This window comes from Oncorhynchus gorbuscha, linkage group LG01 (assembly GCF_021184085.1).
Source record: "Oncorhynchus gorbuscha isolate QuinsamMale2020 ecotype Even-year linkage group LG01, OgorEven_v1.0, whole genome shotgun sequence".
Classification (NCBI taxonomy): Eukaryota; Metazoa; Chordata; class Actinopteri; order Salmoniformes; family Salmonidae; genus Oncorhynchus; species Oncorhynchus gorbuscha.
The window spans coordinates 17,143,888-17,161,581 of NC_060173.1; the positions used below are offsets into that span (position 1 = coordinate 17,143,888).

The 17,694-nt window shown below is 42.7% G+C and overlaps 1 pseudogene; it reads right to left on the reverse strand.

Annotated features, from left to right (window-relative positions):
* Nucleotides 1-332: 332 nt before the first annotated feature.
* Nucleotides 333-17,694, reverse strand: part of LOC124040076 — a 181,311-nt pseudogene continuing 163,949 nt past the window's right edge.

The following is a 17,694-nucleotide window of genomic DNA, read 5'->3' on the forward strand; positions in this document are numbered from 1 at the left end:
GACATCAATAAGGGATCATCAGTTTCACCTGGATTCACCTGGTCAATTTATGTCATGGAAAGAGCAGGTGTTCTTAATGTTTTGTACACTCAGTGTATATAAGGCTTTTATATTCTAATATGCTTTTATATTCTAATATAAGGCTTTTTTATTCTAATATGCGTTTATATTCTAATATAAGGCTTTTTTATTCTAATATAAGGCTTTTATATTCTAATATAAGGCTTTTATATTCTAATTTATGTATTTTATATTCCAATATAAGGCTTTGGCATGGGCCATTCCCATTGTGTAGTGGAGAACTTTGAGCAGAGTAGTGTACAATAGGGAGTTTAAGCAGAGAAGTGGCTTACCGGTCCACAGCTGTTGCTGTCCAGACTGTGGCCTTGATGGTCCCCCTGGATACATTAGTGGCCGTCAGGGACTCTCAGATAGCGGTTCTTATAGCCAAGCGTCCTGGAGAGAGAGGGAGGGCGGAGGTTTGGATCAACACATTTGTATCAACACATTAGCCAGTTATACAACCCAAATTTACTTCAGAACCTAGCTATAAAAGAAAGGCAGTCATTAACATTTATTGAGCTACAGGCTCAATTGAAAACCACAATAAAAATTAGACAAACATTTTAGAGACGAGAATAAAATTAGTCTATCTACATCTGCATTTAGGAAATTGTCCTTTAGTTTCATTATGGTTCATCACCTTTCTACTAAATCATCCATCTGCCAGTCGTCCTCTCATATGCTCCCTTTAGATAATAATCTAATCACCTAACAAGGACAAACTGAATGAAGACCAACATGCTTGTGTGTAATGACTAATGAGATTTTTTTGTTTATTTTTATTTAACCTTGTCACGCCCTGACCTTAGAGAGCTTTATATATCTCTATTTTGGTTTACTCAGGGTGTGATTTGGGTGGGCATTCTATGTTCCTTTTTCTATGTGTTGTATTTCTTTGTTTTGGCCGGGTATGGTTCTCAATCAGTTGTCTCTGATTGGGAATCATACTTAGGTAGCTTTTCCCCACCTATGTTTTGCGGGTAGTTATGCTAGTAGTTCTGTTTAGTGTTTTCTGCACCTGCCTGTTTCGGTTTTGTTTATTATCTTTGTTACTTTGTTATAGTGTTCAGTTTGAATGAAAAGCATGGTCCGATTATTCCTCTTCAGATGACGACACCCGTTACAAACCTTTATTTAACTAGGCGTGTCAGTTAAGAACAAATTCTTATTTACAATGACGGCCTACCAGAAGGGAAAATGCATACTCCTGGGAGAAAAAAAAATATATGTATATATACAGTGGGGAGAACAAGTATTAGATACACTGTCGATTTTGCAGGTTTTCCTACTTACAAAGCATGTAACGTTCTGTAATTTGTATCATAGGTACACTTCAACTGTGAGAGACGGAATCTAAAACACGAAATCTCCGCGTCCACCTCCCATACCACCGGTGCTACCAGACATGAAGCTGGAAGGATGGGAGTCGGATCGATGGGCCGCTCCTCGGTGTCATACAGGCGGGACAGCAGTCGCCCAAGTACCATACGCACCAGAGACACGTGCGCGGCGCGTGTGGCAGAATAGATCAGTATATCATCGATATACACTACCACACCCTACCCGTGAAGGTCCCTGAGAATCTCGTCTACGAAAGATTGGAACATGGCTGGAGCATTCTTCAACCCATACGGCATGACGAGGTACTCATAATGGCCAGATGTGGTACTAAACGCGGTCTTCCACTCATCTCCCTCCCGGATACGCACCAAATTATACGCACTCCCAAGGTCCAGTTTTGTGAAGAAATGCGCCCCGTGAAATGATCCCACCGCCGTGGCGATGAGAGGTAGCGGGTAACTAAACCCCACTGTGATGGAATTTAGACCTCTATAATCAATAGACGGACTTGGACCTCCCTCCTTTTTCTTCACAAAAAATAAGCTTGAGGAGATGGGTGACTTGGAGGGCCGAATGTACCCCTGTCCCAGAGATTCAGTGACATATTGTCTCCATTGCCACTGTCTCCTCCTGGGACAATGGGTACACGTGACTCCTGGGAAGTGCAGCGTTTACCAGGAGGTTTATCGCGCAATCCCCTCGTCGATGAGGTGGTAATTGGGTCGCCCTCTTCTTACAGAATGCAATAGACAAATCGGCATATTCAGAGGGATTGCGCACAGTGGAAATCTGGTCTGGACTCTCCGCCATCATCGCACTGATGGAAACTCCTATGCACCTACCTGAACACTCCTCTGACCACCCTCGGAGAGCCTCCTGTCTCCATAAATCTCAGGATTGTGATTAGCCAGCTAGGGAATGGCCAGCACCACTGGAAACGCAGGTGAATCAATAAGGAAGAGACTAATCCGCTCCTTATGATCCCCCTGCATTACCATGTCCAGTGGAACCGTGGCCTCCCCAACCAGCCCTGACCTTAATGGTCGGCTATCTAAGGAGTGCACGGGGAAAGGTTGCTCTAACGACACCAGGGGAATCCCTAGTCTTAACGCGAGCCCATGATCCATAAAGTTCCCAGCTGCGCCTGAATCGACTAGCGCCTTATGCTGTAGAGAGGGAGAAAACTCAGAAAAGGAAATTAGTTGGAACATATGACCAACAGGGAACTCTGGGTGAGTCTGGTGCTGACTCACCTGGGGTGTACGAGGAGTGCTCTGCCTGCCATCCCAACTCCCAGACGAGCTCCTCCAGCACCGATCGGCAGTGTGTCCTCTCCGACCACACCTGGTGCAGGAGCAGCCTTCTCCTCCGGTCCCCCTCGATGCGCCCCCCCCCTAACTGGAGTGGGAGGGCCTGGAGGTGGAACCAACAGGGCCTGTTCTGGATGCCCGCGGGCAGCCAGCATGTTGTCTAGGCGCATGGACATGTCAATAAGTTCATCGAGGGAGAGGGTGTCGTCCCGACAAGCTAGCTCCCTGCGGACATCCTCCCGGAGGCTACAGCGATAGTGGTCCATCAGGTCCATCAGGGCCCTGTCGTTCCACCCCGCCCCAGCGGACAAGGTCCGGAACTCCAGCGCAAAGTCCTGCACGCTCCTCGTCTCCTGTCGTAGGTGAAACAGCCGTTCACCCGCCGCTCTGCCCTCCGGTGGGTGGTCGAACCCATCAGACAGGAGACGAGGATGCTCACGCTCTCCTCCCCCGAGGGAGTCGGACGAACGGTAACCAGGTACAGCTCCAGCTGTAGTAAGAACCCCTGGCACCCAGCTGCCGTTCCCATCGTACTCCCTGGGGAGCGCCAGACGCAGAGCACCGGATCCGGACGCCGGAGGAGGGGTAGGTGGTGCTGGGGGAAGAGGAGCTGGGGGTGAGGTAAAGAGGCCACTCCTCTCCCATCAGTCCATCCTCTCCATCATCTGGTCCATTGCCGACCTGATACGGTGGAGAATGGCCGTATGATGGAGGACTCGCTCCTACATAGATGGGAGAGGAGGTGTAGCTGCTCCTGCTGACTCCATTTCTTGTGGTGCGGGATTCTGTCACGATCGCCTGGGGTGGTGAGTGCAGAGTCAATTGCAGAGAGAAGAGGAACTGGGGAAAACCATCTTTATTGGGATTCCCAAACAAACGCCCAAAAACAATAGGCGATAAATAGCCAGAAAAATAGTCCGACCCAACACAGGGCAGAAACGGACAGGAACACAAACACGCACACCCTGACTAACAGAAAACAATCCCGCACAAAAATAGGCGGGCCTAACAGGGTTAAATAGACAGAAATCAAGAAACCAAAATAAGCGACAGGTGCAACCAATAAGACCAAATTACCAGTATAGGAAAAAGGGATCGGTGGCGGCTAGTAGACGACGACCGCCGAGAGCCGCCCGAACAGGCAGGGGAGCCACCTTCGGTGGGAGTGGTGACAAATTAGCCTTTTAAAATGATAAACTTGGATTAGCTAACAAAATGTGCCATATGAACACTGGAATGATGGTTGCTGATAATGGGCCTCTGTATGCCTATGTAGATATTCCATAAAAATTCTGCCATTTCCAGCTACAATAGTCATTTACAACATAAACAATGTCTACACTGTATTTCTGATCAATTTGATGTTATTTTAATGGACAAAAAATGTGCTTTTCTTTAAAAAACAAGGACATTTCTAAGTGACCCCAAACTTTTGAACAGTAGTGTATCTTTTTTAAAGGGAATAGGGTGCCATTTGGGACATAACCTCTGTTTGATCAGTTCTCTACAGACTAGTTAAGCTTCAACTATTTTGCCTCTCATCGCCTTTGTGAGGAGTGAGGACAGGTTGGTACACACCATCAATCACCTGGGTACTTAGCTGTGACTGATGTATGGTTCATCACAGGGACATTTTTTATTATGGGAGAAATTACTTTTTAAATTACAATTCTTCTCCTATTCTTTTCTAGGTCAATGTTACATCTGACTACTCTTTAGACCAGGGATGTCAAACTCATTTTGGCCTGGTGGCCATATTCAGTCTAAAACGAGGTACAGAGGACTGAACTGAAAAGTGGTTATATTTCCATGCAGTCAAAATTTGCACAAAATATTCCTCAATATTCTATCATATTTTGCAAATCATATGCTCCCTGACTGTCTAGCTTTCATTCTGGTGATTATTAGAGAGCTGGACACAGTCAAGAAACTGTATGAATGTAGGTCCATTATAATTTCTACAGTTTCAATTTGGTTTTAATCATTTGAAAGTATAGTTTGCCTCTCCCCCCCAAAAGGTTACAAAATACAAATACATAAAAAATGTATACCAAATTTTTGGTTTGTTTAATATATATTTATATTATGTTTGACACCACTGCTTTAGACCTTGGGACAGAAATATTGATTTGGCTGCTGGGAAAACTAAACTTAATGTCTGTTCTCCAGCAAACTGAGGTTCAGTGAATGTCAGGGGTTAGGTCTACATACAGTATCTGAACACAACCAATACAAGAACATACTACTGGCTCCTTCAAAATCTAGTGATCTAGAATACTTTAAAAGTAGGGCATATCTTATCTGTAGTGTCAGGGTATGCGTGAAGGGCTGTAGGAAGTCAGGTGCAGGAGAGCAGATATTTGGTAGCAAACTGGAGCCTTTTATTTGGCGAACCAAAAGGACACGGCACAAATGAACACGAAATACAAATACGGGTTGAACATAACCCAGCGCAACCGGCCTAACGTGCGCATACATGAAAACAGATAAACAATACCACACAAAGACATGGGGGAAACAGAGGGTTAAATACACAACACACAATGAGGGAAATGAGAACCAGGTGTGTGGGAAAACGAGACAAAACAAATGAAAAATGAAAAATGGATCTGCGATGGCTAGAAGACCGTCAATGTCGACCGCCGAACACCGCCCGGACAAGGAGAGGTATCAACTTCGGAAGAAGTCGTGACAGTAGACTAGTCTGCAGTTACACTTTATTAAACCATCTTCCTTTATAAGCAGTGTTCATATACATGTATTAGCCTAATAAATTCATATCAATTGGGGCATATACTACATACTTATAAATAGTTTCTCAAATGGTTTATTAATGAACATTACTATAAGGTGTTCAGCTACCCCTGATATGTTCAGGCAAAAGAACAGTCAGAGTTTTGTGGGAAGACAAAAACAGGATTATAATCCCAAATGGCACCGTATTCCCTACATAGTGCACTACTTCTGAACAGACCTCTATGGGTCCTGGTCAAAAGTAGTGCACTAAATAGGGAATAGGGTGCCATTTGGGACGCAGGCCATAATTTATGTTTAAAGTGAATATACAGACTACTGAATGGATGCTATTAGCATGCGACTCGCTTCCCGGCAGTGTCTAGCAGTTACAAAGGGTTGTGGGGAGATTCAGGAGTTCAGGAGTTTGGGGGAGATTTTCAAACAGTCTCAGCGTTGAGTTGTCTTAAATATTTATGCTCCCTAACTCTCCTATTAGTGTTGTGGGTTTATAGTAGCTGCCTGGTACAGTGGCAGTTGGATGGGGTAGGCATACAGGGCACAGAAACACATGATAATGGACATATAAAACACGATAATGATGACAATGAGGATGATGGCGATGATGACGATGTATAACAGCTTGAGGTGAATTAGACAAGTTAAATCAAACTTAGGCCTGGTTCCAATATCCACGCTAGAAGGAATAGCACTGAGAATGTGTTGGGCATGCATCCTAAGTGGTATGCTAGCATGGACATGGGAACACAGCCATGGTCTTGTTCACCAGCCATGTGTCTCACAGCCTGCCTGGCACCCCAGATTTGGTTGTATATACCTCCAGATAGCTACAGATGTAGGATCTTAATTTGAACACCCTGTTACAGGAGAACTGCTGAAATGTGTAATTTCCTCTTTGAAATTTCTGACTTGATTTTCCCTTACAAAAAATGTATCAAGGCCTACAAAAATGTTCATAATTTCCTGTTGCTGCAAAATTATTTTCCTGCTGTAGCAAACTGCCTCAAATTAAGATTCTACATCTGTATTAATCATATACTTTAAATTAATATACATTTCCTCTCAATGTACAGTATGTCTCCCAGTCATCAGCTTTACAGCATAGCAACAATTTCCCTGACAATATAGCGGCATAACACTTGGGCTTTCTGGGGTATTTAAAGCTTTGATTAGATTGTAACACATTATTTATGTCCCGTAAGCCATCCTTGTTTGGAGATGAATCTCCAAAACGGCCCTATATATCGCTGAGGAGGAGCTAAGCTCAGAGGGACACACACGCACGCACGCACGCACGCACGCACGCGCACGCACGCACGCACGCACGCACGCACGCACGCACGCACGCACGCACACACACACACACACACACACACACACACACACACACACACACACACACACACACACACACACACACACACACACACACACACAGAGGGCTGTAATTGGCTGAGAGGTCTAATCCTCTGTCAGGCAGAGAAGACAGTCTCTCTGTGCATGGCGAGATTAAAACCATAGCAGTGATTTATAGCATGGCTGGCCCCAAAGGCAACACACACACAGCGACCATCCCACCGCCCCCCGTCAGCCATCAAACCCCCATGTTAATTATTCCACTATCTCCTCCCAGGCAATACAAGTGACCTGTAATTTGTTCAGCTGCGCCCATCACAAATTGTTGCCAGAGTGAATTACATGGCGACAATGTGTTATGAGTAGTGGCACCCGCCTCTGTCTAATTCTCCCAATGTCATTTCAATTAGAGCTCCACTGACTATCAACTGTTCGCTTTGGCTAATGTCGAGATTAGAAAGCCTGGCTAGACTACACTCAGTGTTTCAGGGGAATGAATGTAATGATTGTCTTTGCAACTTTGCAAAATTAACTTCACTAGGTCACATACTGTATTTCTATTGTACTGTAACTAAGACGCTGGTAAATTTCTTCATAAACCGGGAGGTCCGTATTTCCATAAGTCTTACGGCTTTGGAGAACGTCCCAGTAACAACCAAGCCTGAGCCCTGTATTTGAATTCACGCTAGCAAAGCAGCTGTGACGGAATATAGACGATCCACCCTCTGATCAACAAAAGAGGTAATAGTCCTTGGTGGCCGATTCCCCCTGCTGCTCATAACAGTCACAATTGTAATCATTTTGTGTGTATGTGTGTGCATGCGTGCGTGTGTGTGTGTACCTTTTCAGTGTGGCCATCACTGAGTGTGACTCCCCTGTCACCTTCAAGGAGAACACTGGGAGGAGGTGTTATATGTAACGAGTCATGCAGCCACTACCACCTTAGACAAAATGAACCTGTCCCGAGTCACAACTCATATAGTCACTACTACCACCTAAGACAACATGGACCTGTTCCGAGTCACAACTCATATAGCCACTACCACCTTAGACAAAATGGACCTGTCCCAAGTCACAACTCATATAGCCACTACTACCACCTTAGACAACATGGACCTGTCCTGAGAAACAACTCATAAAGCCACTACCACCTTAGACAAAATGGATTTGTCCTGAGACCCAAATCATATAGCCACTACTTCCACCTAAGACAACATGAACCTGTCCTCAGTCACAACTAATTTAGCCACTATAACCACCTTACACAACATGGACCTGTCCTGAGACACAACTCATATAGACATAAAGTCAAGACCCAAGTGTCAAATCTTGAAAATGTGAATTTTCTTTCCAACTTGTATCACCATCTAAAAAAGTGCTTTCTGGATAGTTTTTCGAAATTATTTCGATTTTTTTTTGTCAATTATACATGTATAAGAACTGTATGAATATACTTTTGTCGATGGACGGACAGTGATAGTGGTTCCTCTCCATCGCTCGATGGTGACTTGAGAGAGAAGTGGGACTCTGTCGTTTTTTTTTTTTTTTTAACATCCAAAATGACCAGGGGCGCCGCAATTAGATGGGCACGGGTGGGGGACCCCTTGCACCCTCCTGACGGCATTCAAAACCATTAAAAAAATGTTCTCCTGGTAACCTGTTCCTATCACCAGGTGCACGGCTGTCCATTTTCAATATGTTTCAATGGGCATTTACCCTCACAAATTTGACATGCTCAAAAATACAGCAGAAATTCGAAAATGACTGCCCGATGAACTCGGGATGGCCGGGCAGTGATAATGTTTCCTCTCCATCGCTCATTGTGTTGATTTCATCATGTTCATTTGGTGATGGTTTATCACTGTTTAATCTGATTGCAAATGTACTTTCCATTTGCAATATGTTTCAATGGGCATTTACCATCACAAATTTGACATGCTCAAAAGTACTGCAGAAATGCAAAATTGACTGGCCTGCTGAACTCGGGATGGCCAGGCAGTAATAGTGGTTCCTCTCCATCGCTCGTTGTGTTGATTTCGTCATGTCCATTTGGTGATGGTTTTTCACTGTTTAACCTGTCTGGGCTAGGTGGGATGGTAGTGTCCCACCTGGCCAACATCCGGTGAAATAGCAGAGCGCAAATATTCTAAATACACCATTCGTAATATTAAACATTCTTGTAAATACATGTATCTTACACCATTTTAAAAGCTTGACTTCTTGTTAATCCAACCGCTGTGTCAGATTTTTAAAAGGATTTATGGAGAAAGCATAACATGCGATAAACTGAGGACTACACCCCACACACACACAAGTATTACTAGCATTTTCCAACCAAGCATTAGCATCACGAAAGTCAGAAGTAGCAATAAAATAATAAATTACCTTTGAAGATCTTCTTTTGGCAATACAAAAGGTCCAATCTTCACAATAAATGGTCATTTGTTCGATAAAATCCATTTTTATAGCATAACACAAAACATTTTGGAAACGGCTTGTGTCATGAATTCCATTTCCTTCAACTTTCGACGAACCATTCTATGTATTACTCACACTAAACTTACGTTTATATAGTCATGGTTGGTTTCAATGCAATCCTCTGTTTGTTAGTAACACAACCATACTTGATGGTTCTTTTTGAGGGATGTATTGACCGAAAGGAACTGATTTCAACACACCAAACAATGACCTCCTTGCGCGCCAATGATATGACCAGTGATTGACTGTCCCAATGACCACTGATCGTCTTGAAATCTAGCTTGATAGGTAGCCAATGAGCTGAGGTAAACGACAATATCTAATGGTTATACCCGGAAAGACCAGCTCTTATATGATAGTCGAGCATAACACAGCCATTTGCCATTGAAATTTCTACCTGAAGGAGCCACATTGTTTGCACTGAGCAGTATTGAGTCAATAACAGGAAGGAACAATAAGGAACAATAACTCCCACGGCTCCTCTGGAGGTCTCTCATAAGCCTAAATTGCACCCAACCCTGATAGACCAGGCGTGGAGAGAGAATCCCGGTGATGAAACAGTGGTGGTGGGAAGACGGCAGCCAAGGCTTCCCGTCCCACCCCCATATGGGGAACCTCCTGGAGCCGAGGGAGAGATAGAGGAGGAAAGGACAGGATTTAGCAAACTGATTGAGAAAGTGGATAGAGGTAGAGAAAGGGAGAAAGTTGAGAAAAGTTACAAGATAATGGGACATACAGAGAAAACGCTTGGACCTTTAAATTAGGGCTATTTTCTGGGAATTGTCTCGGTAGTTCGTGCTGGAGTTTACGACTATTATAATAATATGGTTACTTGCGTCTCAAGCATTTCTATAGTGTTGGTGGTCAAGGGGTAGGACTCTTGCCTACAACGTGGGGGCCTCGGGTTTGCATCTCAGCCAATGGACTAAAAGTAGTTCTGATTGTAATTCAACTATTGATATGTTTTGCCGGGAGAGATACGGTTGTTAGTATTTGTTTAAGATTTAAACTGAATGTTTGAATTGCTTGTTTAGGATATAGTGAAAGATTAATTCTTTCTAAATGATAGCGAGGCGATTTCGATGTAACACAGTGTCTGTTGCCTAAATGATCTGCTGGAATAACGTATTGAGAATGGAGTCATATTTAAATGACTGAATCATAGAAGAGACAGTTACCCAAATGTAATGAATTCTAAATAATAGCGGAGAGATAATGGTGATAGAGTGGTGCTAGAGTGATAGAGTGGTGCTAGAGTGATAGAGTGGTGCTAGAGTGATAGAGTGGTGCTAGAGTGATAGAGTGGTGCTAGAGTGATAGAGTGATAGAGTGGTGCTAGAGTGATAGAGTGGTGCTAGAGTGATAGAGTGGTGCTAGAGTGATAGAGTGGTGCTAGAGTGATAGAGTGGTGCTAGAGTGGTAGAGTGGTGCTAGAGTGATAGAGTGGTGCTAGAGTGATAGAGTGGTGCTAGAGTGATAGAGTGATAGAGTGGTGCTAGAGTGATAGAGTGGTGCTAGAGTGATAGAGTGGTGCTAGAGTGATAGAGTGGTGCTAGAGTGATAGAGTGGTGCTAGAGTGATAGAGTGGTGCTAGAGTGATAGAGTGATAGAGTGGTGCTAGAGTGATAGAGTGATAGAGTGGTGCTAGAGTGATAGAGTGATAGAGTGGTGCTAGAGTGATAGAGTGGTGCTAGAGTGATAGAGTGATAGAGTGGTGCTAGAGTGATAGAGTGATAGAGTGGTGCTAGAGTGATAGAGTGATAGAGTGGTGCTAGAGTGATAGAGTAGATAGAGTGGTGCTAGAGTGATAGAGTGGTGCTAGAGTGATAGAGTGATAGAGTGGTGGTGCTAGAGTGATAGAGTGATAGAGTGGTGCTAGAGTGATAGAGTGATAGAGTGGTGCTAGAGTGATAGAGTGATAGAGTGGTGCTAGAGTGATAGAGTGATAGAGTGGTGCTAGAGTGATAGAGTGATAGAGTGGTGCTAGAGTGATAGAGTGATAGAGTGGTGCTAGAGTGATAGAGTGATAGAGTGGTGCTAGAGTGATAGAGTGGTGCTAGAGTGATAGAGTGATAGAGTGGTGCTAGAGTGATAGAGTGATAGAGTGGTGCTAGAGTGATAGAGTGATAGAGTGGTGCTAGAGTGATAGAGTGATAGAGTGGTGCTAGAGTGATAGAGTGATAGAGTGGTGCTAGAGTGATAGAGTGGTGCTAGAGTGATAGAGTGATAGAGTGGTGCTAGAGTGATAGAGTGATAGAGTGGTGCTAGAGTGATAGAGTGATAGAGTGGTGATAGAGTGATAGAGTGGTGCTAGAGTGATAGAGTGGTGCTAGAGTGATAGAGTGGTGCTAGAGTGATAGAGTGGTGCTAGAGTGATAGAGTGATAGAGTGGTGATAGAGTGATAGAGTGGTGCTAGAGTGATAGAGTGATAGAGTGGTGATAGAGTGATAGAGTGGTGATAGAGTGATAGAGTGGTGCTAGAGTGATAGAGTGGTGATAGAGTGATAGAGTGGTGCTAGAGTGATAGAGTGGTGCTAGAGTGATAGAGTGGTGATAGAGTGATAGAGTGGTGATAGAGTGATAGAGTGGTGCTAGAGTGATAGAGTGGTGCTAGAGTGGTGCTAGAGTGATAGAGTGGTGCTAGAGTGATAGAGTGATAGAGTGGTGCTAGAGTGATAGAGTGGTGCTAGAGTGATAGAGTGGTGCTAGAGTGATAGAGTGGTGATAGAGTGATAGAGTGGTGCTAGAGTGATAGAGTGGTGCTAGAGTGATAGAGTGGTGCTAGAGTGATAGAGTGGTGATAGAGTGATAGAGTGGTGCTAGAGTGATAGAGTGGTGATAGAGTGATAGAGTGGTGCTAGAGTGATAGAGTGGTGCTAGAGTGATAGAGTGATAGAGTGGTGCTAGAGTGATAGAGTGATAGAGTGGTGCTAGAGTGATAGAGTGGTGCTAGAGTGATAGAGTGATAGAGTGGTGCTAGAGTGATAGAGTGGTGCTAGAGTGATAGAGTGGTGCTAGAGTGATAGAGTGGTGCTAGAGTGATAGAGTGATAGAGTGGTGCTAGAGTGATAGAGTGGTGCTAGAGTGATAGAGTGGTGCTAGAGTGATAGAGTGATAGAGTGGTGCTAGAGTGATAGAGTGGTGCTAGAGTGATAGAGTGGTGCTAGAGTGATAGAGTGATAGAGTGGTGCTAGAGTGATAGAGTGGTGCTAGAGTGATAGAGTGATAGAGTGGTGCTAGAGTGATAGAGTGGTGCTAGAGTGATAGAGTGAGAGTGATAGAGTGGTGCTAGAGTGATAGAGTGGTGCTAGAGTGATAGAGTGGTGCTAGAGTGATAGAGTGATAGAGTGGTGCTAGAGTGATAGAGTGGTGCTAGAGTGATAGAGTGGTGCTAGAGTGATAGAGTGGTGATAGAGTGATAGAGTGGTGCTAGAGTGATAGAGTGATAGAGTGGTGCTAGAGTGATAGAGTGATAGAGTGGTGCTAGAGTGATAGAGTGATAGAGTGGTGCTAGAGTGATAGAGTGGTGCTAGAGTGATAGAGTGATAGAGTGGTGCTAGAGTGATAGAGTGGTGATAGAGTGATAGAGTGGTGCTAGAGTGCTAGAGTGATAGAGTGGTGCTAGAGTGATAGAGTGGTGCTAGAGTGATAGAGTGGTGCTAGAGTGATAGAGTGGTAGAGTGGTGCTAGAGTGATAGAGTGGTGCTAGAGTGATAGAGTGATAGAGTGGTGCTAGAGTGATAGAGTGGTGCTAGAGTGATAGAGTGGTGCTAGAGTGATAGAGTGATAGAGTGATAGAGTGGTGCTAGAGTGATAGAGTGGTGCTAGAGTGATAGAGTGGTGCTAGAGTGATAGAGTGATAGAGTGGTGCTAGAGTGATAGAGTGGTGCTAGAGTGGTAGAGTGGTGCTAGAGTGATAGAGTGGTGCTAGAGTGATAGAGTGATAGAGTGGTGCTAGAGTGATAGAGTGGTGCTAGAGTGATAGAGTGGTGCTAGAGTGATAGAGTGGTGCCCACCGAAATGTTTTGATTCTTATGGATTGACTGATGTAGATTATACATTTTTACATGTTACTTTTAACTATTGGACATTTCATAAGGGTGAAGCCGAAAGAGAAGGGACAGTTGTAAAGTTTGGTTTTAATCGTACGATAGCGGTAAGGCAGAACGTGGCTGGAGGAGAGGTTATATTTTTGTCCACTGGTAAGAAGGGGAGAGTTAGTCACGCTCACTGGGCTATATTTGACTGTAAGCGATTCATGTCTGAATAGTTGAATCGTAAAAGTTTTGTGATAGTTTCAGGTTATTGATTCTTGGTTTAACTGTTTATAGTATAGTAAGAATATTATAATATAGTAAGAAACACGACTGTAAAAGTTGACCTCTATCATGGTTTTCCGTTGTGGTCTGATCAGCCTCATGGCAGGGCCATTTGGATAATGAATTCAAGGTAATTTGTGATACTGATTTTAAGGTAATTGATAATTATGAACAAGTTTATAGTTGACATATTTTTAATTTTAACCAATGAGAAGAAAGAAATGGCATAGCCTTGGATTAATGGTAGGTTTATGTTAAGTATTTAGAACCTAATCCTAGCCAACAGTAGGTTTATGTTAAGTATTTAGAACCTAATCCTAGCCAACAGTAGGTTTATGTTAAGTATTTAGAACCTAATCCTAGCCAACAGTAGGTTTATGTTAAGTATTTAGAACCTAATCCTAGCCAACAGTAGGTTTATGTTAAGTATTTAGAACCTAATCCTAGCCAACAGTACAGGGATATATGACATCTGTGGTGATTCAGGATTATTGAGAGCATTGACCTTAATCATAACCTTAATCAACCTATGTAATAACCTTACAGATTGCCACCATAGACAAGTGATTTTTCTAAAAATCCATGAGTTCAGACAGGGAGACAGTGAGACATTTAACACAATATTTGAAAACAACCTATATTTGATACTGACAGACAGTTAGTAGAAAATGCAGATGGAAGAGGGCTCCCCCGCCCTATGCGGAGGACTAAGGTGACCTTGATGGTCTGAGAGTGAGGAGCAGGAGACCTGGAGCATTACGAAGGTTAGAATATCATAATAAGCCAGGATTGAGAGGAGATAGCAGACACTGAACCATTGCCTAGAAATTATTATTATTATTTTGGCACAACAGGCCGAAATAGTAGCATTGACTAGTGCCTGCGAAATAAGAAAGGAGAGAAAGATTACTATTTACACAGACGAGCACATAGGCGTTTAAAACCACACAAAGCAGCACAGATAAATCTTAACGAGGATAAGACACTTGACAGAGACTTGTTACAGGATAACCATGAATGCAGATCCCAGGGAGAATTGGACATGTGGAAAATGAAAGGGACGATCCTACAAGATAATGTCAGATATAAGGATAATTTACTAATCTTACCTAAATCATTGTTTAGATATGCGGCAATATTAATACATGGGAAGAGCCATTATGTCGGCATTATGTCGGGAGATTATCCCGCGATTTGGACTGCCTGAGACTATTTATAGTGACAACATTTCCAATCAGGTGATAAATAATATAGGTTAAAGATTAAACATTGATTGAATGCATTAATTCCACGATTAAGAGTAGACTAAGGAAAACACATTTAAGTACTGGAATACATTGGGTAAAATGTTTGCCCATAGTGTTAACCTGTCTAGGACTGGGGTTCCGCTAGCGGAAATGAATCACTAACCTTTGATGATCTTCATTAGATGGCACTCATAGGACTTCATGTTACACAATACATGTATGTTTTTTTGATAAAGTTCATATTTATATAAAAAAATCTGAGTTTACATTGGCGCGTTACGTTCAGTAGTTCTAAAACGTGCAGAGAGCCACATCAAATTACATAAATACTCATAATAAACATTGATAAAGGTTCAACTATTATACATGGAACTTTAGATAAACTTCTCCTTAAGCTCTAGAACATGTATTTAACGTTTCAGAGCTCTAGGTCTGATGGTTCTTTGATAGTTCGAATGCAGGTAACTATTGCAGGCCCTGTGTGTCTGTAAGCCCCATACTGTGTCACTCCATCCTTGCTGTGTGTGTGTATGTGTGAGTTTTTCTTGGAAATCTGTTGGGAGAAATGAATGATTTACAGTTCATGAGGGTTGCCTAATCACACATAGGACGTTTTGGAAAGATCTGACCTTTTTAACCCGTTCGAAACAACCCCTATGCCCCCGATTTAGGGAACTTCCGGTTGGCACAGGAAGCTTAAAGTAAACACATATCCTCACTGGGGTAGGCTTTTACAGAATCCTGCGTTTTAAGTCTTTACGTTTAGAACTGACTTATTTACAGAGGGTTGAATGAGTGTGTGTTATTTCAGAAAATCACAGAAATCACATGGAGCTCCGAAACCCGCCTTAACACGTCGCAACTGGATCTGTAACTTTTTGGGAAAATAAAACAAATTTCTTTGACCATCATCAATTGTATATTGTACAATTTCTCGTAAATTACAATAGATAAATGGCTGGTTCTTGTTTTCCTGAAACTGGAGGTTCATGTATTTTGATGTGAAGCGGTCAAATTAGCACTCTATTTTTGTTTTTGACCTTTATTCACAGAAAAATTGCCTTAACTCAAAAAGCCTTGAAGCCTCGACGCCATCTTGTTTCTGGGCAAACAGCCCATCAGTCTAAACCTATGCTCACCAAGCTTCATCTTCAAAGTCTTTTCCGTTTAGGAGAAATAGCCATGTCATGATTGGTGTTGTTTTGTACATTTGTAATAAGTAGCCATTTGCCATCTGGTGGAATTTACCGTGGCAGCAGAAAAATTTCCAACATTTTTAAATTTTATAAAACGGAAACTGAATGTCCGAGTGACTTAATTTGATGACTTGCTGGAAGATCTGGCCCTGGTGCACGGCTCGACACTGTCGTCAAATTTTTAAAACATTTGCAGACGTCTATTAAGGGTCCGTATATTTGCAACATGGAGATTCTCATCGATCATATCATCGATCATACAGCAAATGCCGAAAAGTCTTCACATAGGAGTTCTTCACATAGGCCTTTAATGAGTGATTCTATTTTTATTTTAGACATCCTTTGTGTTTTAAGTTTGATTTGATAAAGCTATGGGGAAAGAGCTCGTTCTGTACGTACTTAATGAAGTCTCCCTCCCGGGCTATGACCCTCTTGATGATCTTCTGCTGGGGATTCTTGGGATACCTGGAACACACACAATAAATTATATCAATAAATATATTTGATAAAGATCATAATAAAAATAAAACCATGGTCACCAAATACACAGAGAAGAAAAATAAATAGAAGTTTTATGTCTTTTACGTTTGTACTGTAAAGCGACTCTATTTACTCTAGTCTACTCTTCAATAAAAACAACATTAAAAATACCCTATTCACAACAGTAGACAGAACTAGAATCACTATACCTCCCCAGCAGTAGACAGAAACATACTATACTGCAGTGAATATTGTGTAGGGTTCAGGTACCAGGATCTCACTCCTCCCCTCATATGTCGGTCTTCCCTCTCTTTCCTCTCCATCTCTCAGCAAGTGAACCTCACAACACAGCGGAACACAAACAAACAGTAGCAGGACTATGCTCATCCACAGCCCATGATAGAGAAAGATCATTCACTTTGTTTCTAATTAACCCTTCAAGTCCTACTCCAGTCCCCTCTTCAGCTCATTTAACACCTGAATATCTCAATAGGTGATCCAGGTATCCTCATGACACAGCACAAGCTCCCCTATTGTTCCTCAAGCAAGGGGGAGGTTGATGACACCAGAGGGCACCATCAGACCAACTCCTTGAATGTCCTACTCCTTGAAGTTTGCAGTTGTGTAGAAAACAACATTTGTTTTACCCTATAGTGTGTGTACTGTACTGTATTTATACTCAGAATATCACTTTTCAACTATGACAGACAAAATGAGAAAAAAAAATCCAGAAAATCACATTGTAGGATTTTTAATGAATTTATTTGCAAATTATGGTGGAAAATGAGTATTTGGTCACCTACAAACAAGCTGTCAGGACCTGGTTACGAACCCGGGTCTCCGGAGTGAGAAACAGTCCCTTAACCAACTGAGCCACGAATAGTCTGCAGAACCCAGAAGATGAGGCAGACACAGCAGTACTTGTGTCATGTTTTGTCTTATATTGTCTTGTCATTTTGCTTTTCCTTCTGTTCATTTTCCCCCTGCTGGTCTTTTTAGGTTCGTTCCCCTTTTTCTCTCTCCCTTCCTCTCTCTCTTCTCTCTATCGTTCCGTTCCTGCTCCCAGCTGTTCCTATTCCCCTAATCTATCATTTAGTCTTCCCACACCTGTTCCCTATCTTTTCCCCTGATTAGAGTCCCTATTTCTCC